The sequence below is a fragment of the Myotis myotis genome, unplaced genomic scaffold, assembly GCF_014108235.1.
Source record: "Myotis myotis isolate mMyoMyo1 unplaced genomic scaffold, mMyoMyo1.p scaffold_m19_p_6, whole genome shotgun sequence".
Taxonomy (NCBI): domain Eukaryota; kingdom Metazoa; phylum Chordata; class Mammalia; order Chiroptera; family Vespertilionidae; genus Myotis; species Myotis myotis.
The window spans coordinates 88,397,547-88,421,680 of NW_023416368.1; positions in this window are offsets into that span (position 1 = coordinate 88,397,547).

Here is a 24,134-nt window from a genome sequence, read left to right on the forward strand (position 1 = left end):
ACCTTGGTGGATGTGACCCAGGGAGCACACTGGTTCAGAGCTGCTGGCAGCCATCCTGACACCAGTGGGAAACCAGCAGGAAAACAAAGTCTACACAGCGATGGGCAGAGCCCAGAAAAATTGCTGAGAAACTGAACCTGAGTCCTACTGTGCTGGAATCCTACCCTGGGCTCCTGGTTCTGTAAGATAATACATTTTTCTTAGATTTAGTCCTGTTTGAGTTTAGTTTTCTGCAAATCAAAGCCCCCAGATACCCAGCTCATTTGTCAGTGTCTTTCACTTTAACGGCTCCATTCCTGAAATGCACTGGCTTCCGCATTATTGTCCCAGCTTAGAATGACTGTGCCACTGCTCTATCTGGGGAAATTCTGCACAAGCAAATCATGAGTGTCCAGGCTCACCTTCTCTGTGAAGCCTTCACTGACCACCCCAGCCCTCTGTGAAGTTACATAGCATGTTGTCTGAGCACCAAACGTGGTGTTTCTCACTTAGAGGTGCATGTGCTCATCTTCTCAACTAGTTCCTGGGTATGGGAACCACACCAATGAGAGCACAGAGACCTTGTTATTTATACACCGGGATGTTCAAGGCCATTCCAGCATAAGCCTAATCGGGGTGCCCAAGGCCAAGATACCATGAGCAGGTGCAAGGACACACAGTACACTGTGTCCTTCTGTAACCCAAATGATTGATGGCACTGTTGGCCACTAGCCTTCTTTGTCTCTGGAGTAATATGCAGGTTATTGATCAAGAGTCTATGAAGAAGTCTGCTAGAGAGAGCAACGGGGCAGAGCAGAGGCTAGAGAGAGCACAGAGAAACAGAGGCGGCAGGCAGAGAATGTAGCTCCTATGTGTGCAGCAGAGAGGAGAGCTCAGACGGAGCTGAGAGCTGGTACTGCCATGATGCAAGGCGAAGAGCTCACAGAGAGCTCAGATATAGCTACCATGTTAACCAGCCAGTGTGCTAGGAAGTGTGTGAAGAAGTCTGCTGCAGTGAGAAGAAGCAGAGGCGGTGAATCTAAGGGGCATCGTGAGGCTGCTCAGATAATAGCTGTGGGTATAGAGATGAATGATGCTTTGTGGGAAAGATGTATCTGTTCACCAGCCACTGTCCAGCTGTCTGCCTATATGGGATTGCTGTGAAGGACTGTTTGGTCTGATGGCTATCTGGCCACAACCTCTCATGGCTTCTCCATCTAAGACCTGGCGTCCAAGGAGGTCCAGCCCCAGGCAGAGGGGCTGGGACCCAACACCTGTAACTAGTGAGCAGAGGATAGAGGAACTTGGACTAAGCTCACAACAGTTAGTACAGTGGACAGTGTTCGAGAATGACCCTCCCTGGCGTAGTCGGGAAGAATTTAGAAGAATATATGGACTCAGAACAACCCAGAGCAGCAGTCCCTGTGCAAGGGTCCTGCCGACTCTGACACTGGGCAACAGAGAAATGTCAGCAAGGCACCAACCTGGCAATCTAAGGGAGAATGAGCTAGATGCCTATGGAAACTAACATCAAAAAATCACATAGAGGCAAAAAGGAGGGAGGAGTATGGTAAACACTGCAGACATTCAGCGGAGGGGAGACCATTTGGGTGAGGTTAGTTGGGAAAATATGGAGTTTTCTTGAAGAAATGGAACCACGGTGGGATCTTTAAAGATGTGCAGCCTTTTAATAAAGGCTATATGTTAATTTATTATTTCATCCATCCTGTTCTCTTCCCATCTACTTTATTGAGATATGATTGACATCTAACATGGTATAACTTTAAGGTGTATAAGGCATTGGTTTAATACACTTACATATTGCAATATGATAATTATTATTTCTTTTTCTGTGGGGAGAACATATAAGATCTATTTTCCTAGCAACTTTCCAGTATCCAATACAGTGTTTTCTATAATCACAATGCTATGCGTTCGATCCACAGAAAGGATTCATCTTCAGGGAAGTTTGTCTCTTTGACCAACATGCTCCCATTTCCCCAGCTCCCAGCCACTGGTAATCGCCATTCCATTCTCTGTGTCCAGGAATTTGGATTTTCGATTCCAACTACAGTGGTATCAGTTTTCTTTCTCTGATGACTTAATTCATTCAGCATAATATCCTCAAGATCCATCCATGTCATCCATGTTGTCCCAAATGGCAGGACTTTATGCTTTTGCGTGGCTGAATAACGTTTCTTATATATTCTTTATCCATTCATCCATTGACAGACACTTGGTTGTTTCCATATGTTGATTGTTGTGCATAATGCTGCTGTTATTATTTATAGAGCATCTACCCTATACCAAGCATTGCACCACGTTTCTTTGTTTTTCCCCTCTCATATATTTTACCTCATGTAACATCACAAAATGTCATTTACATTTTACAAAGGGGACACCTGTGCTCTGAGACGTATGTGATTTCTTTTTTCCGAAATTGAAGAGAGGTTCCAACCACCTTCCTAACCCCGGGTCCACAGCAGTTTCCACCCCGCACAGCCCTCGGCCCTCAGCTCTCATTTACTTTAGGGCAGGAGCTGCCCTGTGTTTTCTGTAAAGGGCCAGGCGGTGACTTTTTCGGCCTCCTGGGCCACATGCTGTCTGCTGCAGCCGTGTCCCTCTGCACTGGAGATAATGTGTCAATAATATGGGTTCCCATAAAACTTTACTTGTGGCATTAACATTTGAATTGCAAATGAATTTCACAGGTCATGAAACAATATTTGTTCTTTTTATTCCATGCCCTCTCTCCCCCAATCATTAAAACATGGGAAAAACAGGCTGCTGGCTGGATTTGGCCTGTGGGCTGTGGCTGGCTGGCTCCTCTTTTTCCATCCACGATTTTAAAGGGTTTCTGTGTGTCTATGGAAAGGGGTACAGGGAGGTGGAGGGACAAGTTACTCCTCACAAGCCCCCTTTCCTCCCTCCTCCCTCTCCCCGCTCCTCCCCACCTCTTAGAGCTCGAAACACCTCCCCAGCAGCCCTGGCCTTGACCTCCAAGTAGTGCTGCTTCATTGCCTGGCTTCAACCAGTTTATCAGCACAAGACGTTCTTTTAATTTAGCAATATGCAAAGGTCTCGCATGAAAAGCCCTCACCTGCCCTCTTTTCAAGCCTGACATAATTAGCTCCATCTCAGCCCGCCTCCTAGTCTCTCCTTCAATGAGCAATGCCAGTCCTGAATCGCGTTCAAGGAGCAAGCAGCCCCTTGGTATCAATTAAAAGAGAAACACCTTGCAACCCATAAACTGTGAACAAGCCCCGAGCATGTACAAAGAAAAATCTAGAGGTCTGGCCCGGCGAACAGAGCAGACCGCTTTGCAGGGAGTGTCTCTCTCTCTGTTTCGGAGGAAAACAAACAGAAACGGACACCAGGGCCAGCACGCCAGGTAATATGTTACTCCTGGTGGAACAGGCTGCAGTCTGCAGGCCTCCCGCCAGAGCCGCGGCGCAGCCTGGTCTCCCGTGCTGGGCATGCGGAAGCCCTGTGTGGCCCGGCGAGCTGCCTCTGGAGGAGATGATTTAAGACGCGTGTTTGAGCTCCGTGTGAAGTTACATCTCTCTCATTTTCCTCCCCTGACGTGAACAATCAAACAAGACTGTTCCCAGGCAGGGGGTGATGAGAGGTAGTGGGTGGCTTCATTCATCTCCGGATTCTCCAGGAAAGCCAATTTGGTCGTCTCAAGGTATCAAGCACTCTGAGAGTACGGCTGCTTGTTAGCTTGGCTGCGTGCCCTCCAGAAACTCCACGCTGGGAGCCTGGTCCACGTGCCAGGCTGGATGGCGGAAGAGGGGCGGGGAGGGGGGTGTGTGCTCTTGGTCTATTCAAAACACACCGCAGCACAGCCTTCGGGGGTCAGACAGAGGCCTGCTCACAGAGTCCAGGCAACACTGGGATGCTGGCAACGTGGTTTTTGAGCTGTCCCTTTAAAGTCCTGCCAGCCCCGATGTCTTCTTGATTTTTTAAGAGGTTGAGAGCAGTCCTTTACGCGAAGTCAGTGCCTCTCAGCACCAGGGGATCTGTGTGTCTTCCTCCTGGAGGTAATTTTTCTATCAGAAAATATTTAACGAAGGTGCTATAAAGGTTGGAAGTGCATTTGCCTGTCACCTAGCATCTTTTTACATAGACCACAGCCTCGTTCAGGGATCTGGCTGGTTCTAAGGCTCTCACATTGCAGATGAAAAGTTGCCTCCCCAGGGGACTACACAGGGACGCTGGGCCAGTCATTCTTCTCCATCCTAGGGCTGTGGCAGAGAAAGGGAGGCCTCCCGGGCCCAGGCCCTCAGCAGTGACCCCTCCCCTCTGTACCAGGAAAAGCGTTCATCTTCAGATGCCAGAGCACCTCCCAGTTTGCAAAAGGCTTTCTTACATGTTATCTTTCATTGACCCCTGCCTACCCAACGACCTGGACAGGTTGGAAGAATATTAATAACCAGGATATTAATAACTCCCATTTACTACATATTAGTTTTATTATTATAGATGAAGCCTCACAGGGAAGCAGGCTGATAAAACTTGGTAAATAGTAGTAATGGTTGCCGTGCCCCTGGCCCTGGTCTGGATGCTCTAGATTCAATGCCCTTCCCAGGCTCTCATCTCAGGGGAGGGGATACCGGGAGTAAATGACCCTCCAGTATCCATATCCCACAGACAGAGGCAGTGGGTGGAAGTCAGAGCCTGCATCTCACTGACTCCAACATCAGCGTCGGGGACATTAAAATTGTCCTCAGATGTCACACGTGGACACAGGGTGTCACACTGACACCCGTGCAGGGACATGTCCCTCACTGTGGAGAAGTGCCATCTCCTGAACCGCAGGTCGGAACTCTCCCTGCTGGACCCATTTTACGCCAGAGCTCGTCATGCTGGTTTCTCCAGGGAACCCAGCGTCGCCAGCGTTTTAGCGTGGACCCATTCCTCCGACAGGGTGAGGCGGCAGCCAGGAAGTAGCCGCGCATTGATCCTGTCACTGGTAATTAATAACAACCATGAATTAACCGCATGCACAAATTGATTTTCAGAGGTGCAATAATTAGATCTAATGCCTGCCACCCCATGTATGCATGTTTAATGATCAGCTCCATTCTGAACTTTAATGAACTTTCAATGGTTCAAGATATTCGCATTCCATTAGGGATGCCTCTTCTTTCTCCTTTATGGATGGGTTTTACTCTTAGCGATCCTGGAGTTGACTTGTATAGGCAGCAATCACTACATTGTGTACATTTTATTCCTATTTTTCCTTTAATTCTCACATAGACAGGTAAGGTGCTTTGGCAAAGAGATGGGTTCTTCCCTCAAGATCTTTTTTTAAGACTCCTCACCTGAGAATTGATTTTTAGAGAGAGAGGAAGGGAGAGAGAGAGGGGGGAGAGAGAGAGGAAGAGAGAGAGAGAGAAACATTGATGTGAAAGAAAAACGTCAATTGGTTGCTTCCCATATGCGCCTAGACCTGGGATGCAACCCAAAACCTAGGTATGTACCTTCATCAGGAATCGAACCCACGACCTCTTTTATTTTGTTTTGTTTTGTTAATCCTCACCCAACGATATTTTCCCCCCATTGATTTTTAGAGAGAGTGGATGGGAGGGAGGGAGGGAGAGAAAGAGAGAGAGAGAAACATTGATGAATCTAACCCAAGACCCTTCAGTGTATGGGCTGATGCTCTAACCACTGAGCGCACCGGCCAGTGCAATCTCTTTAGGTGTATGGGACCACGCTTCAACCAACTGAGCCGCCCAGCCAGGGCTCATCCCTCAAGACCTTTGCTTAGGTTGGCTAGAGAAAAGGAGGCCGAGAAAGAAGCAATACCAGCAGCCTTAAGCCTCCCCCTTATTGCTACAATAACTCACAGGGTGGCCTCGGAAGTCACTTCGCCTCTGCGGGCCCCAGTTTTCTCATAGGTAAAGGCGTGGCGAGAGAGGGGACGGAGGAAGGCAGTGTGTAATGTCTGAAAGGGATTTCTCTGACTAGATGCCTGCAGTCCTAGAGGAGAACTGCTTCTAGAAGCAGGAGAGTGAGACCAGGGATTCAGGCAGCGTTTCTCAGCCCGGCCCCGCTTTGAACCTGGACTCTGCCTCGGCAGGTGGGTGTCCGCATGTTCTGTTGTGGGTCCGGCTGTTATTACGGCGACCGGCAGCCTTGGGCTCCAGCCGGGATTACTGCCGCCGCATTCACTCGCAATTTGGAGCCTGGGCCACCGGGAAATTGCAGACAATTTGGGTGAAAATGGTTGGAAAATTGCAGTGTTTAGGCCTCTCCCACCAGCCCCTTCATTTTTATTTTCTTGCTTTCTTTTTTATTTCATTCCCTTCACTCCACCGCCACAAAATTACCTCAGGAGCTGAGGAACAATATGTGAGTCTGGCTAGATTTTTCCCCTCCAGCCTGTGATGTGTTTTGTAAACAAACATGTAAATTGATACAGAATTTAACCAACCTCAGATAAGACGGCTGAAAGGCTGGAGAGGGGAGCAGGTTCGATGACCTGAAACGCTGGGGGTCGTTTGCCCTGGTTCATTGACTTTCTGATTGGACCTGCGTTAACCGGGAAACCTTTCTTCTGTTGCAAATTGTTCCACAATGAGTTCATTTACCTATCTTAGTTTTTTTAAAAATGTATTTTATTGATTTTTTTACAGAGAGGAAGGGAGAGAGATAGAGAGCTAGAAACATCGATGAGAGAGAAACATCGATCAGCTGCCTCCTGCACACCCCCCCACTGGGGATGTGCCTGCAACCAAGGTACATGCCCTTGACTGGAATCGAACCTGGGGCCCTTCAGTCCGCAGGTTGACGCTCTATCCACTGAGTCAAACTGGTTAGGGCCTATCTTAGTATTTTATTAATTGTTTAAAAAATCTTAGACTCTGCCTCATTCAAGAAGAATTTGAGGAGGCCACCTTATTAGTCAATTAGTGATCCCTTTTTTGCTGATAATTGAGATTTATGGCCATGGAGCTGAAAATATGTATCATTGTTCAGTACAATAAATGGACATGTATGAAGTGTGGGAGATGAATCCCACAGACTGTCAGGGTAACAATGGGCTTCATATATTCTAGTCAACTTGCCCATTTAATATCTGTCTGTCGTCACTAGGTCCAACTGATTGCTAGTCTTTCTGCTGTATCCCCACCTGAGGCAGTCCATTCTATTTCTGGAAAGATCCAGTTATCATAAGTTTCCCCCCATTACAATGAGCAAAATTTGTTTTTCTATAGCTAATCAATCATTGTTTCTAATCCTACCCCCGGGGGCACACAGAGCAAGCTTCCCTGTGCCAGCCCTTCATGAGTCTCACGAGGGCTTCCTTTTCCTCTCTGGGCGTCTCCCTTGATTCCTACGGAGATGCTGTGGTGGAGGTGCCAACAGCTCAGTTTCAGGGCCAGCCTGACTGTGCTGGCCCCCTGACTCACTGTGTGTGTGACCTTGAGGAAACTTAGTCCCTCTTTGCCTCAACTTCCCTGTGTAAGACATGATCATAACAGTAGGACCCCCAAAAGGATTGCTCTGAGGATCAGTCAGGACAACACAAATAAAGCTCTTAGCACAACCTGGCTTATGGGAAGTCTAGCTGAAGGGTTCTCGGTTACAGCATGAAGAGCGCTTCCTCCTGCGATCTCTCTCTTCCGAACAGACTCCAGTTCATTCCCATTATTTTAAAAGTGTAACACTCAGCCGTTAGCTGTTTAATGAGCATCTACTATAGAATAGACACTGGATATGCAGGTGAGATAAGAATGAGACGTGGTTGTTGTTAGGTAGTTTTATTTACTTGCAGTAAGAAAAGGAGAGAGGGGATTCCTATCCAAAGCTCTGTCTCCCGGAAGGGAGGCTTAGCCACCGCTTGTGTACACCATTCGGGTTAATTACATGTTTAATTCTTATTTGTAGTTGACTACACTTATCAGGTTGGGTTCCTGTTAAGCTTCCTTTATAGAGATGGTGAGAGGGAGGCAGAAGCTAGACTGGAATGGACTGGGGCATGACTGGGAAGTAGGGAAGTGGAGATGCAAAGTATAAACAATTTTTTTTGGGGGGGGGGAGTGTTGGGTTATGAGAAGAAAGAGAACTATAGAAGTGGCTAGAGGATGATGTGAGATCTAGAATTTAAACAAATTATTATTACTATTATAATGACCGATTAGACCTTGTTCAAGTACTCGACTGGATTGATCTAAGCCGGTGGAGAGGTTAAAGAACAGGGGGGCAGCAAGGTAAGGTCACTGATGATTACTTAAGAATGGGATGGGCTGGGTGCTGCCTTAATGCACCTGGAGGAACTGGTCTCTCCAATGAGGAAGGGGACCCCTCCCTGGTGCCAGGCGGGGACATGACCTGATAAAGATGGGCTTGTCTATTTTGGGTTGAGGGAGATCCACCTGATGGCTTGGATGTTCACAGTGAAGTAGGAACCTAGATCTCTGCCAAGGGCAAGGCAGGTGGTACAGTGGTGGAGGGCAGCACAGGACGGGGGGGGGGGGGGGGGGCTGTCCCCTCCCCAACCAGATGCCACAGGTATATCTTATCTCCTAATATTTGATTGATAATGGAGGGTAGCATTTCACTGTTGCAACCTGTTGAGCTCAGTGTCCTGACTAACTTCAATTGATCCCCAGTTCTGCCAGGCCAAACGTCATCACCCTGAACATATATGACTCAAGCATATGCATGTTTATGTATGTGTGTGTGTGTGTGTGTGTGTGTGTGTGTGTATCTGTGTGCTTTCTTTGAGTCAAATCTTCTCCTGAAGGTGTGCTTTGCTTTAGGAGAAAAGGACAATGGGACAACGTGCTGATTGGCCTGGGGCAGATTCCAGTGCAACTATTACTGGTGCCCTCCTTAACTCCCAAAAGGACCCTGGCTTGTGTTATCCTTCTATTTAATAAAAGCCTAATATGCTAAGTGTCTGGTCGTCCAGCTGTCTGTTCAACCAATCAAAGCATAATATGCTAATGATATGCTAAGGCCACCAGCCACTTGCTATGATGTGCACTGACCACCAGGGGGCAGACAGTCGACCACTTGACCAGTCACTATGATGCTCACTGACCACCAGGGGGCAGACGCTTAATGCACAAGCTGCCCCCTGGTGGTCAGTGCGCTCCCATAGCCAACCTCCTGCAGCTGGCCAACCTCTCGCGGTCCCTCGGCCTGACCAGCCCCAAATGGCCCCGATCAGGACTGGGCGAGATAGCCCTGATCAGCCCTGATTGCCTGCCTGGTTGAGGGACCCCACCTGTGCACGAATTCGTGCACTGGGCCTCTAGTACATAATATGGTCATTCAGCCTGTTAGGGGTATTGTTAGAGGGTAGCAATATAATTTCTATTCCTGGAGCCCTCAGATTCACTGGGTATCAGAGAATCACACTTGAGTACATCCCAAAGCTTGGGCCTTCTTCACCCTCCACTCCCAAGGCTGACCCAGGGTCAGACCTGATGGGTAGCTCTGTCTCTACTGCTCCCCCCTCCTAACTTTGACTACCTATCCCACGAATGCACACAGCTATGATGTACTCTTGGGGACTGAAAACTGAAAGCATTTACATTTGTTACAAGTGATTGATGGGGGTGGGGGAAAGGATGAGAGAAGCAGGTTATTCTCTCTCCAGAGTAAATTCCTAGCCCTACAGTGGCCCCTGGAACTGATTGGACACCGTTTCCTGATAATTAATGGGTTCTTAGTACCCTTGCCTTATTGATCTCTTTTTTATTTTTATTTTTTTGGGGGGCACCATGCATCCCAGAGCACTTTGGTTCAGTAAAACAGCCACAAGCACTGTCTATCGATCTATAAAAGCCTTTGGAAACACAGAGGTTTTTCTGGCCAGGCTCAAGAAGCCTCGGCAGACAGCTAGTTCCTCCCGCCTGGGACACACCAGGGCTGTTTCCCAAGGGAGGAGTGGATGCTCCTCTAAACTCTTCATTTCAGGGCTCCATTGGGGGGGTGATGCTCCAGGTAGGGGCCTTGAGAGTGGGCGGGGCAAAGCTGTGGGAGCAGCGGGGTGGGGCCTGTGAGTGGGCTGGGCGGCTGGGAGGGTTGTGTTGGGAGCTGGAGTTGAGTGAAATGGGAAGATGTTTATTTTGTAAGGATGGACCTCCAGGATTTAAAAAATAAAAGACAAAGTGCCAAAAAGCAAGCGACAAAGCACGAATGAGTTAAGCCTGGAAAGAAGTGGTGAGCCCTGGGCCCCGCCTTTGGGAACCTGTCAAAGACTGAGGGGGGCAGTGTGCACACAGCCAAGAGAACAGACCGGGCTACTCAGCTGTGGGGCTACAACAAAGGGAAGCTCTGGGTGGATTTGAGTTATTGAGCAAACATCTGCCGTCTGTGAGCAACAAAGCTGCAGAAATAGCTCCCGGCCATAGTTTAGAGCTGTAGCCAGGGTCGGGAGCCTCCTTCTAGTAGGAGATTTCATCTCTTAGGGGAAGGGCTGGTGCTGGGAGGCGAGGAAGCCTCTCTCAGATGGCCTTTCCCAGCCCAGGCCTCCCCACCTGCTTTGGGCCTCGGAAGCGTGAAGAGCCCGAGTGTGCAGGCAACATTGGCGCGCCATGGAAACCCAGCAGCCCAAGGCACGGGGGCCGCCAGTAGTGAAACACAGAAAAGCACAGGGTGCTCTTATGTGACACGTGGAAGGACATGCAGCCAGGGAGGCCACAGTTCGCCCGAAAGGTCTGCTCAACCCAGCTGTCTCCTAAAGCCTCATTTTGAGAGAAGTGGTGTTGATGTAGGGAAAATGTCAGGGCGACAGAACAGAAGTCACCAACATCTGTTATAAGTTACATTCTGGGACCAGTGTAAGGGAACCTCTGTGAGAAGGAGCCAGGGACAGCTGTGAGGTGCCTCACTATTGAGGAGATGTCCCAGGTCAGCTGTGGGGTGGCAGGAACAGGCAGTGTGTCATCAAGCTCCGGCACTTTCTGGCTGGGAACACTTAGAAGGACGGCTCAACCTCTCTGATCCTCTAATTCTTATCTTGGAATTGGGAATTACAATCCCTGCCTCCTTCCCTGACAAGAATGCTACAGCAGGTCAAGGAAGGCTAAACAGGCGAGGGTGCTGCTAGTCAGATGGGAGGGATCCGTGGCCGCTTGCCATCAAGTTACACAGCTGGAGGCAGAACTGGGACTCTGAGCCAGGTTTTCTCCACGTGGCTGAAGTTCATCTTGTTCATGTGGTCATGAACTTCCTCACAGCAGGGCTGTGATCACCAGCTTCATCAACCTCCGCACGCTGCCCATGTTGGCTTGATGAAAGCTTTTGGCTTTGCTCAGCATCAGGACTCCGAGGGGCCTTTTAGGACGTGTGTGTGTGTGTGTGTGTGTGTGTGTGTTGGCCTTTGTAACTCAAAGAGTTGACCTGGCCCCGGCCCTGGCCCTCTGGTTTTGTTTGTTGGTGGGGATGCTCTTCCTCACCTGCCTGGTGAGAGGCTGCCCTGCCTTTTTCCTTCCCTCTGAAACCAGGGTTCTGGGGAGGAGAGAAAGGGTGCAGGGGAGTAGGCAGCCCCAGCTCATGGAGGGCCTCTCCTGCCGACACCTGGCTGGGATGCCCGCCCATTGGCTTGGGGAAGTAAGAGAACTTGCCATGCTGCTTTCTTCTGCAAACGGAATGATGATGATATGAATCAGGAAAAGAGAAAACACCTGACCAGACTCGCAGTGGTGCTTCCAAAGCCTTCAATTTCCCAGCCACCAATTTACATTCTGTCACTGTCTACCCATGACCTCTGAACATGGGGCCGCCTCCTCCCAAGGCTGAGGTCTGACAGGAAACACGCCAGACCAGGAGGGAGGCCTAGGATGAGGGGCAGCTCCCTGCTGGGGTTTGGGGGGAGGGCTTCCCATCCCTGTGAGCCGCAGGCTGCCCGAGGCAGGGCTCCTGCAGTTTCTGCAGTGATGAAGGGTTCCTGTGCCTTCCTTGCCTCTTGGTCTGGATGTGGCTAAGAGCAAACATCCCTGTGTCCCTTCAGTGAGATGCACAGGAGATGGATGTGTTAATAAGGCTCAGGTTAGAGGGGCATCAGCTGTGGGGCTGAGCCAGGATCCTGTGCTCAGAATAGCTGAGCAGGAGCAAGGCAGGTCGGTGCAAGGGGGTTGCTTGTGCATGTGTGTGTCTCCATGTGTGGGGCTAGGTGTGTGTGTGTGTGTGTGTGTGTGTGTCTCCATGTGTGGGGCCGTGTGTGTGTATGTGTGTGTGTGTGTGTGTGTGTGTGTGTGTGTGTGTTGGTCTGACGCAGGAAGGGTAAAGGGCCTCAAAAATAGCAGGTGAACAAGGCCCCGGCGTGAGTGAGACAGGACAGCAACAGCAGAGCCCGGCTGACTGTGTGTTTCCAGCTGAGAACAGTGGGTCCCTGACCCAGGGAACATATCTGTGGCTTCCATGCATCTGCAGCTTCTGCTTGCAAGTGTCTTAGCATAAAAACTCAGCAAACCAGTCACCCTGTGCTACACCGACAGCTTCGCCCTGTGCTGCCCTCCCCGTCCTCTGTCCAGGCCTGCAGTCTCTTCCTGCAGGTGTTCCCAGCAGCTCTCTGTCTGCCAGGAGGGTTCCTTGTGGTGCCAGCCTCCTCCAGGGTCCCTGCCCTGGGGTCACCCCGCCCTGCCTTAGGTCCTCCACCTTCAGTTGGCTTCTCTGAGCTCTGATGATGTTCTCAGCCTGTTAGTCAGCAAAGCTGGGAAAAGGGCATAGATTTAACTGGTTTTGAGGCCCAGCTCAGCCATTTTTAGCTAGCCTTCCTTGAACCAGGACTCCCACATCTGTAAAACAGGATGATGCAAATAATACAGTTATTACAAAGATGAAATGAGACAAGCTCTGTAAATGTTCTTATTAGGCCTTTGTGAAGGTTAAATGAGGCTACTGCATGTAGAGACTCCTAAAACACAAAAAATGAGGCCCAGTCTGAACTCAGCAAATGCTTGCTGTGTCTTAATCCCAGGTTAGACTTGATCACCTGTGAGGCCCCTTCCAGCTCCTGGGTTCCTGGCTCCCAGGCCACATCCTCTTCACTCTGCCTGGTCCCTTCTCTCATCTCCCAGTGGGGCCCAAGGCAGGCCTGGTACTCAGGTCCACTCCAGAGTGAATGCCATCAGAGCCCTTTGAAGGGAAGATCAACTGTTTCTCAAATTAGCCAGTCTGGAAGCCCAGATAACACAGGAGGAATCAGATGCTAATTAATGAACCACCAGCCCCACTGCTGATTTGCATAAATATGCATTGTCCAACTGTTAGGTATACAAAAGCAGGACTGGGTGGGGAGCAGTTCTTTATGCCTGCACTCCCGGTGAGCCTTTGCATAGGAATTGCAGCCTCTGCAAGTTTTCCCTTTTAAAGACCTCCCCCTCTTCGCATGCTCCCTCCCTCCCCCGGTGCACTGTCTAGTTAGAATTCAGCTCTCCTCCCATTATCAGCTGCCAAACCCAACACAATGCAGACCAAGGCAGGGCTGGCCTCTGGTGAGCTAGAGTCCTCTCTGCCACAGATATTGTCTGCATCTCTCGGGTCTGGTTTAAAGAGAAAGACTAAGAGGGAGAGACTAAACTGAGTCCCTCTCCATCCCCCTGCTCCCACCCCCACACACCTCAAATCTATATAATAAAAGCCTAAATGACCATTAAGGCAGAAAGACCAGAACGACTGGTTGCTATGATGCACACTGACCACCAGGGGGCAGACATTCAATGCAGGAGCTGCCCCCTGGTGGTCTATGTGCTCCCACAGGGGGAGCGTCACTCAGCCAGAAGCCAGGCTCACGGCTGGCAAGCACAGCAGTGGTGGTGGGAGCCTCGCCTGCCTCTGAGGCAGCGCTAAGGAGCAGCAAGCAGGCAGGCGGGGAATTAAGGAGGGGTCCCAGACTGTGAGAGGGCATAGGCCAGGCTGAGGGAGCCCCCTCCCACCCCCCACTGCTTGAATTTCATGCACTGGGTCTCTAGTGAAGATAAAAGAAGCATAGGTTTTATCTATAAAACTCACCTGATGGGTGGCTTTAATCCTTTCTAATTACAGCTAATTGGAGCTGTCATTTGTATAAAACCCTAAAACTGATGCAGGGAGGTCAGGCGATTCAAACTCACCCAACTGGACAGAGGACAGTGAGGTGCACTGAAGTGAGTAAGCATAGGCAGGAGGTGCTTACTTCCTGCACATGATGGATCTGGGAAGATGGCACAGGGCCACCGCCAGCCTCAGTCTGGAGAGGAGCTGAGATCTGGCCGCCTGAGCTCTCCTTGCTCCCTGCTTGCTTCCCAGGCCCTGAGACTCAGGGTGGCAGTGCCTGAATCTGTCAGTTCATTTCAGCAAACATGTACCACATGAGAGCTGGGCCCTGCAGAGGCTCTGGGAAGCAGAGAGGTCAGTCCTGCGCAGCTTCCCTGTTTCCTTGGGGAGACCAACAAAACCGAAGGGCTGACCGCCTCCGGGGAGCCTCCCATGGGAGCCCTTTTTGCAGTCCCCAGGGTCCCTCACTAAGGCACTGAAGCTCTCCAGCTGCCTGTGGAGTCTTCCCTTCAGGAGCTGACGGTTTCTGGTTTGTTCTGTCTCCTGGCAGCCATGTGACCTCAGACAGGTCTGCACTCACGCCCACGTACTTACCTGGCTGAGTCATCTGGCGCTTGAAGACGAGGACAACCCTCCCCTCCCGAGTCCCAGGAGGAAGATTGGGGAGACGGGCCTCAGCCGGGTTTCTGGAGGCGAAAGTCTGGGTCCCCCGGAAGGTGGGCAGTTGGCAGACTTGGGATTCCCAGGTGCTGTGCTGAGCTCACCCCTGGGGTCCTCGTGCCTCCCAGTAGGTACCAGCCCATCCATCAGCCTGTGTTGCCCAGGTCTCTGCCCCATGGGGGCGGGGACCTTTGCCTCTGGTACATGTTCACTCTTCCAGGCAATTTGCACCTGTTGTCACCTTCCTTCCTCCTGAAACCAAGTGAGGGGGGTCACAGTGCACCCACTTTACAGACAAGGCCACTGGGCATCAAAGAGGCCACACGACTCGCCCCAAATCTTCGGAGTGAGATTCGCATTCAGTTTGGTCTGGGCCCAGAGGCCGCCAGCTTCCTTTGCTTACTATGTTTAAGGTAGGATCCCTACCCTGACAATGAGAATTGTAACAGTGACCTTGACCTCAGCTGTCATTGCTCCAGGCCTGGATGGGAACGGCGCTCAGCGGAAAGGATGTGATCCTGAAGCCCTGAGGCAGTGACTACAGGGTGCAACCAGCCCCCAGACATGCAAGCCTGAGGTCAAACACGTGGCACTGCCCCACCCTGCGTGTGGACCTGCCTGGCCAGAGGTTGGAAGCCCTCTGCCTGGCATTGTGGTGAGGTTCAGGCTGGCAGGGGGTGTGGCTGGCAGAGTTAAAGGTAGATAGCACCCTGCAAAAATGGGGGTGGACTGTGGGTAGCTCTGTGGCTCTGAGACGCTGCAATATCCAGCTCATGTGCAGTAGCCGGAGGAAGTCCAAGAGCGTCCTCATCCCCGGAAGCCCTCGGGGGGGTGGGGGGGGGGAAATGGTCTACAGGAGACTTGAGCTGGTTCCCCTGCTGGCAGGAGCAGTTATGTTCCCACCCAAATGTACATAAAAAGGAGAGAGCACTGAGGAAGAGGAAGGAAGAACATTTGGCAATTTCCCAGGCTCCCATATCCATGCCTGGTTCGTTAGCCAGTCACCCGTGTAAAAAGATCCAGGAAGCCATAGAAAAGGATCTGGAAAAGAAGTAATAAAAAGAGGTTGAGGCCCGACTGGTGTGCTCAGTGGTCACTGTTCAGTTCCCCATCAGGGCACATGACCGGGGTTGCGGGCTCGGTCCTCAGTGGGGGGCGTGCAGGAGGCAGCCGATCGATGATTCTCTCTCATCACTGATGTTTCTACTCTTCCCTCTCCTTTCCTCTCTGAAATAAATAAAAATGTATTTTTCAAAAAGAGGTTGAGAACTTTTAATAAAACACAGTGTACAGTTTGTAACACACACACACACACACACACACACACTAGTGTCTTCCTCTGAGTGTTGAGAAACTGAGTCCTTCAGAGAAGAAGGAGATTATCACTCAATCTTGCGGAGGACTGAAGGGATGGGCAAGCACTTTTAAGATATTTGACACAAGGAGAAATATAGAGAAGAAGTATCGAGCCTCTATAGGCCTTAGAAAATGAAGGACTAACCAGGAACGTGATGCTGAAAAGAGGGCATTTGGGTGAAGAAGTCACAGAGTTCCATCTTTTTAGAGCGGTCAAGACAAAGAAAGGATGAAACCATCAGGTGTCCGCTGGAAGCATTGCCTCTCAGTCCTAGTTCTCTCACCTGTGATGCGCTACGTGGAGTGTCTGCCTGGCTCATGAACGTGAGTTCCTTTGGGAAACTGGCTCTGAGCCCCTCTGACCCACAAGGGCTTGGCACGCCTGTCTGAGAAGAACCCCAGAGCAGCAGGCCTGGAGGCAGGTGGAGATCTGAGCTCCGGCCCAGAGAAGCACTCTGCATGCCGCCTAAGGGGACCTAACAAGCCCCGGCCAGAGGCAGCGCCCAGGGCAGGGGGCCTTTGTGCTGGCCTTTAACTTTCCCTGCTTCCCCCTGACCAGAGTCAGAGCCAGAGATCTAGCCTGGCCCAGAGCCCCTCAGGCGCTTGGCAGCTGCCAGCAGCAACAGGGCTCTTCCAGAAGCTGCGAGAGCCCAGCTCCTCCTGTCTGGACACAGGTGATGCACCACCAGAAGCTGTCACTCAGAAGCCATCTCAGAGACCAGAGAGGGGGCCAGAGGAAAGGCTCAGGCCGATTAGCTCCAGCTTCCTGCAGAGACGTTGCAGCAGTCTGGAGGTCTGCCGTCTTCAGGAGCGTGTGGTGTGGAGGGTGTGCAGGGTTGAGGTGGCAAGGCTAGGTCTCCCTCAATCCCACAGGGCAGTTGCAAATGAAGAGTCATGCTGAAACAAAGCCAGCGGTGTGTGTGAGCAGGTTGAGGACGCTCATGCCTGGAGTTCCCAGGGAGTTGTAATCCGTCCTATCTCTTGAATGGGAAGATGTGTGACACACAGAAGTCTTTCCCAGCGGCTCGTACCCCCACCCCTCCCTCCCTCCCTCCCTCCTCCCTCCCTCCCTCTCTCCCTCCCTCCCTTCTGCACCCTGCCCGCCCTGCACATTCTCAGTCAGAACTCACAGCCCCTCCCAGGTCACAGGGTCCTGGTATGTTTCACACTTCTTTCCAGGTCAGCAAGGTCTCACTTTCCCAACCAGACAGCGAGGTCCCTGCGGGTAGATTCCACAGCCGGCAATAAGGCAGTACTTGGCTATTAGGTTCACATTTTCCAAAGCTTTTCTCTGCCCACTTGGTTCCCTGTCCATGGATTCAACCACTGCCGGGGCAGGGTGTCCGTGCCCATGCAACAGGCATGGGCTCTGACACGTGGAGAAGGGAGAGGTTTGCCTGGCTCACCTGCCATTTGAACCAGCAACAAGACCCCACGTTCCTGGCCAAACTTCTGCTACAGACTGCCTCCCCTCAGGCCCTATAAACTGGAAAGGTTCAAGTTGGTAATTTAACTTTTTAAATAGCTCTCTGTTTTAAATCCTCCAAACCACAGATTGGCTCATTACAATGTCTGCAAATGTTTTACCTTTCTCCCATTAAGAGACGGGATTCAATTCCCCATTCCCTTGAATCTGGGCTAGACTTAGTGGTTTGATGCAACCAATAAAACGTGGTGTGTTTGCACTGCAAAGGCCATGAGCTTGCCCCTTATGTGCCAGGAAGCTTACTCCTGGAGCCTGTGCCACAATGGGAAATATGCCAGAGAGGCCGAGATGGGCTCTCCACTCAGGCGAGCAGTCCCGGCTGAGCCCAGCCGCCCAGCCATTGCTGTCCAGGTGCCCTCCTGACCAGCCCACTCACCAGCTGAATACTATTACGTAGCCTTTATCCACGGTACATGGGACAGAAGGATCACCCAGATGAACCCTACCTCCCCTCCCGGCCTGCTAAGTTTTGGGTAGTTTGTTACACAGAAATAGGTAATTGACACACCCAGAAAATTCCCCAGTTTTCACTTGAGCTCACCAAGAGAGTAGACGAGCCCGCTTCAGTTATTTAGGTCCTTCAGCATCATTTAGCTTTTCTTCTTGCTAATATTGGATGAAATTGGGTGGGTATTCTGAATTCTCCCAGATAATTAGGTTCCACTCAGAAACATGCCAAAAAATGTGAATTGTGTGATTGGCTCGGTTCCCACAAAATCAAGCACTTCTGAGCACTCCCTTGTTCTCAGCTATGTGTTGAGTCCTACATATCCTTCAAGGTTTATCTTAGATGCTTTCTTTGCCATAAAGTCTTTTGCTTCCACACCAAAGCTATTTCTCTTTTCTGTGCTCCCCGTGCAGCATGTCTGTGTTTTATGATGCTGGTTATATTCTGCCTTTTTTATGGCTCTTTTTAAACGCATCTTTCCTAAGCCAATCAAGGTCCTTATGTCGGTTGGTCTTGGCTGGTTGATCTTATCTGCCTACAGACCCTGGCTTATTGCTTATTGTGGAAGAGACACTGCCAAGTGCCCACGTGCCCTTTCTGCCTGGCACACAGGACGCCTCCATGCCATGCAGGCAGGTGAGCCCCCAGGATTGAGTTCTTGTCAAGCGGATGTGAGCAGAGTGACTTACACCACTTTCAGGTCAGCACCTAGACCCCTCCGCCATCTCTGTTCCCGCCATAGCAACCGCGGAAGCAGTGGGTCTCATGGCATGGCTACGTGAGAGAGGAGGGTTGCCTGACTCACATGCAACTATGTACGAGTGAGAGAACAGCCTTATTATGTTAAGACTAGGAGTTTGGGGCATATTTGTCACTATAACATAGCCTGTGCCATCCTAATAAAATGCTGCAATGACAATGATCATAATAGCTCATATCTGCTGATACCTGTGATGTTCTGTTAAGTGTTTTTATGTATTTAATATCTTAAAATATCCCCAACAACTCTAAACAGCAGGTAGCAGTAATGAAATTCTCATTTTATAGTTAAAGAAATGTAAGCCAGGAAGATTAACATAATTGTTGAATGTCATTGTTCAATGGCAGAGCTGGGGTTTGAACCCACGTCTGTCTGACTCCATAACCCTTGCTGGATCTTCGACATCGCTCTGCTCTGGTTTCTGCAGTCCCAGGCGGCGTTGCGCCAGGCACTGTTCAGAGCAGGAGCCCTAGATGAGCGCTTTTGTCTTGTGTTTGATTCAAATGGAAGCAAATCATAGGAAGCATCCGTTCTGTGTTTAAGGAACTTACATGAAGGCGTTTCATTTAATGCTCCATTTCTGTCATTCCTGGGTTACCCTTTGAATACTAAAATCCTTCTCTTCAGATGTTAAGAAACTTCAAAACCAAAAAGGTCGCCTCCCCCTGCTTCAGCCTCACTCAGACGCAGCCCTGAGGTAGCAATAGCAGGAGACGGTTTCCCCCTGAATTCTGGGCCCCAGAATCACCAATCACATGGAACACATTTGGGGGGGAAAGTGTAGTTTTGGGGGATTTTCATCTGAATCCAAACCTAGTCCTTCCTCCGTTTGTGCCACAGATGCTCCCCAAGCCTCCCTCTTCAGCAACGGTTTGGGTCCAGAGGCAACAGCACGGCAGTTGTCTTCAAGATGAAATAAAAAATCGGACTTAGATGTTAAAATTGTCCTACCAAGGGACATGCATCGGAGGCTGCCTGTGACGGGACCTCGCGGGGCTCGCGCGAGCTGAGCCACGTGCGTGCAGCAGGGGCTGTGGTGCGTAGTTTATAGCAGCGATTACTGGGCCGGCTCTTAAGCAGCCATGATATCTTCGCTTATGCGCAAAGTTGGGGAGGTCAACATAATAAGTGTTTCCATTTTCAGGGCCCTGGAATCCATAAAGATCACTGGAGTATATATTTCACTCCAACTCTGCCTTCTTATTTGATTTAAAATATTCTCAGCGCAGGGTGTAAAATTAAACACACATTACCAGCTCATACTAGCACCAGGGAATAAAAGGTGGGAAACCCTTTAAGATATAATGAAAGGCAGAGCCCATGCTTTCGCACGGACAGAATTTACAGTTCTAATGGTAATTTTTTTTTAGTATATAATTTAAAAAGTGTTGAAACAATCTCAAATGTACAGAATATTTGTTAAGTCCACATTAAAATAACTTGTTTTAACTGAACCATTTCAGAGTAAATTGCCAACTTCATGCTCCATTACCCCTATATTCTTTTAAGAACATTATCCTAAACAATCTCAAATAAACATCAAAATCAGGACACTGATATTGGTACATGACTACCATTTTTCCCCCAGATTTATGGAGATATCACTGACATCTAACACTGTGTAAACTTAAGGTATACACCATGCCAACGTGATGGTGTGTATATTGCAAAATGATTACTACAATGTCAGTTAACACTCCAGTCACCTTTGGTGGTTGTTGCTGAGAACATTAAAGATCTACTCTCTTGGCCCCCTTGTTAACTGTAGTCACCATGCTCCACGTGAGGTCCCCAGTTTCCTCATTTTATATTTATTTATTTATTTATTTATTTATTTATTTATTTATTTATTTATTTATTTATTTAAAAGACTATTTTATCAGGATTTATTTTTTCAAATTGATTTTTTTGGGGGGCGGGGGGAGAAAGAGAAACATAAATGTAAGAGCTAAACATTAATTGGCTGTCTCCTGCACACCCCATATGGGGAACTGAGCTGAAACCCAGGCATGTGCCCTGACCCGGAATTGAACTAGCTTGAGACAGCACCCATCCAACTGAGCCACACTGGCCATGATTCGAATCTGCTCACTTTGTAACTGGAGCATGATTAGTATTTAATTCTCAGACTCCATTCAATTTTCTGCATTTGCCTAGTTATGTCCTTCCCAGCAAGAGGGTCCAGTCCAGCCCATGTGTTGCATCCACACATCTCTTTAGTCTCTTTCTTTCCTCGACTTTCATAACCTTTATTCTTTTGGAGTTTACAGTCCAGCTGTTTTGTAGAATATCCTTCAGTTTGGGATTGCCTAACGTTTCCTCAAGATTAGAGTCAGCAGTATCACGGAAGGGGCTCTGGTCTTATTGTATCCCATTACGTGGCATAGTTTTGGGAAAGTTAATTCAATCACTTAATTCAAGTGATGTCTGCAAGATACCTCCACTCTAAAGCTACACTTTCCCTCTTTATAATTAATACTAGAGGGAAAGTGTAGCTTTAGAGTGGAGGTATCTTGCAGACATCATCCCTGTCCTTAGCGCTGTGCCGGAGGCAGGAGAGGCTCCCGCCACCACCACTGTGCTTGCCAGCTGTGAGCCTGGCTTCTGGCTGAGCAGTACTCCCCCTGTGGGAGCACACTGACCACCAGGGGGCATCTCCTGCATTGAGCATCTGCCCCCTGGTGGTCAGTGTGCATTATAGCGACTGGTTGTTCGGCCGTTTGGTCGATTTGCATATTAGCCTTTTATTATATAGGAAGTGTTTCTGGGTGAATTACTTTAAAAATCTGTAAATGTCCCATTTCTCATCAAATATTCTATCTATCTATCTATCTATCTATCTATCTATCTATCTATCTATCTACCTATCTATTGGTTTTCTATTTTACTCAAAGGGATGTAATCCTTTGCTTTCGTTACTTATTCTGATGCTCAGATTGCCCCAGTTTTGTCCAGTGGAAGCTCCTTCAAGCTGGTTTGCATGTGCTTATGACATGTCACCACCATCCCATGAGCATTTCCTTGCCTTATGGTTCAACCAGGTCTTCCAACGTGTCCTGGGTTTCCTCACCTCAGCCTTGGGATTAGCCATTTGCCAAGGAATTTTGGTTCCTCCTAGCTACAAATTTAGAAGTTCAGAATTGGGCATTGGATGTGCACATTGCTTTGGGGGTGTCACTGCTTCCAGGATTTCTCAGTGGACAGAGCTAGGAACATGCACACACATACACACATGTGCACACATGATTAATGTCTATATCTAAATACTGTGTGTTCACACTGATCTTTCTAACTCCAAACCACCACCACCACAGTGTCAATTCTAGTTGTTTCTCCTTTCCATATTGTTTCTCCAGTAAGGAGCCTGGATTATATTATCTTTAACATGCTGTGTATTTGTTGAATCAGTCTGTATATAACGCCCCCTCCTGTCACTGCTGCATCTTCTTCCCTGTGTGAATGAACATCCATCTGACCCTGAGTCCCTGGAGCTGGGGCTCCGGTCTCTTGCTAGGTCATGCCCTTTCAGGCCACTCAGGTTCAGCAATGTGCATTAGGTTCTCCCAGCATGGCTGCCCTTCTTAACGCACTCAGAGTCTAACATCCCACACTGGCCACCCCTAACGTGGACCCCTCCTCAGTCTGCCTGGGCCCTGACCCCACACCCTGGGCTGCTTCTTGCTGTTCATGCTGAGCCCTTACCTTAGACACCGCACCCAGATCCTGTCTCACTAATACCCACATTGGGTCACCCCATGGGTGGGCATTCTCCTTTACTTGCTCAGGCTCAGAAACCTGGCGCTGGGCAGCTGCCTCACCTGGCGTGTTTCTGCCTAGGACTGAAGTCTTTGAGAAGGAGAAGGGAAGTGGTGCTGCAATCTGAGGTCAAGGTGATGAAAGTTTAGCTGGAGTCATTCACTTCTGTTCCCCCTCTTGAGGGGTGTGGGAATGAGGAAGTGGGGACACTGCACGTGGTCTCCCAGGAATGCTCTGGAGCACATGCTGCTGGGCCCAGACAGAGCAAGGAGGAGGCACCTCTGCACGGCCCTGCCCTCCCTGTCATTGGGTCCTTTCCATGCCAAGGGAGAGGATCCAAATGACACTTAGACATTGCTGCTCTCTGGCACCTGCTGTCAATCACTCTTCACCACAGTCCAATAAGAAGGCATTATTTTTTTATAACTTTGCAGGTGAGAAAAGTGTGATTTAGAAGATGGACTTGGCTTATTCATGCCCATGCCCAGGGAAGAGCCAGGATGTGGACTCAGGACCATCTGGCTCTAACTCTGTTTACCTTCTTGTCTCTGGTGATGAGGGAGAGCGCAGGATGTGACATATCTCACAGGACTCACCTGCGTAAAATGCTGAACAAGTGTTTGCTAAAGGCAGTTCAGGTCGTGGCAAGGTCTGTGTGAAGGAAACCTAAGTGTGGGTTGGGGACTTTTATGAGTTTAGGAGTTTTCATCAGCTCTCTCAGTGGAGAACTTTCTCTGCTTTTTTTTTACAGAGATGTGAAGAAGCATCAATTTTATTTAAAATATTTTTATTGATTTCATAGAGGAAGGAAGAGGGAGAGAGAGAGAGAGAGAGAGAAACATCAATGATGAGAGAGAATCACTGATCGGCTGCCTCCTGCCCATCGTCTACTGGGGATTGAGCCCACAACCCAGGCATGTGCCCTTGACTGGACTTGAACCTGGGACTCTTCAGTCTGCAAGCTGACACTCTATCCACTGAGCCAAACCTGCTGGGGCAGAAGCATCGATTTTAGAAGAAGCTGCTCATGCTACAAAGCTGAGAAGTCTTTTCTTGGACACATTCATGAGATTAGCATTTTATCATAAACTAGAGGCCCAGTACACAACATTCGTGCACTTAGGGGATGGGGACCCCTCAGCCAGGCCTGCACCCTTTAGCAGTCTGGGAGCCCTCAGGGGATGTCTGGCTGATGGCTCCTGTGGGGCCGTACTGATCACCAGGATCCTATATGATAAAAGGCTAATATGCAAATCAACCAAACAGTGGAATGACCAGTCACTGTGACATGCACTGACCACCAGGAGGCAGACTCCCAATGAAGGAGCTGCCCCCTGGTAGTCAGTGTGCTCCCACAGGGGGAGCTCTGCTCAGCCACAAGCCGGGCTCACAGCTGGAGAGTGCAGTAGCGGTGGCGGGAGCCTCTCCCGCCTCTGCAGCAGCGCTAAGGATATCCAACTGATGGCTTAGGCCCACTCCCCAGACATCCCCTGAGGGCTCCTGGACTGTAAAAGGGCACAATCTGGGCTGAGGGATCACCCCCTGAGTGCACGAATCTCACGCACCATGCCTCTAGTAAAAAATAGTATTTATTGGGCTTTTACCAGGCTTTTACTAATCCCATCCTTCCGCTTTACACCTATCCTTTGATTTAGTTGTCACTATGAGGTGGGGCCATTGTCCTC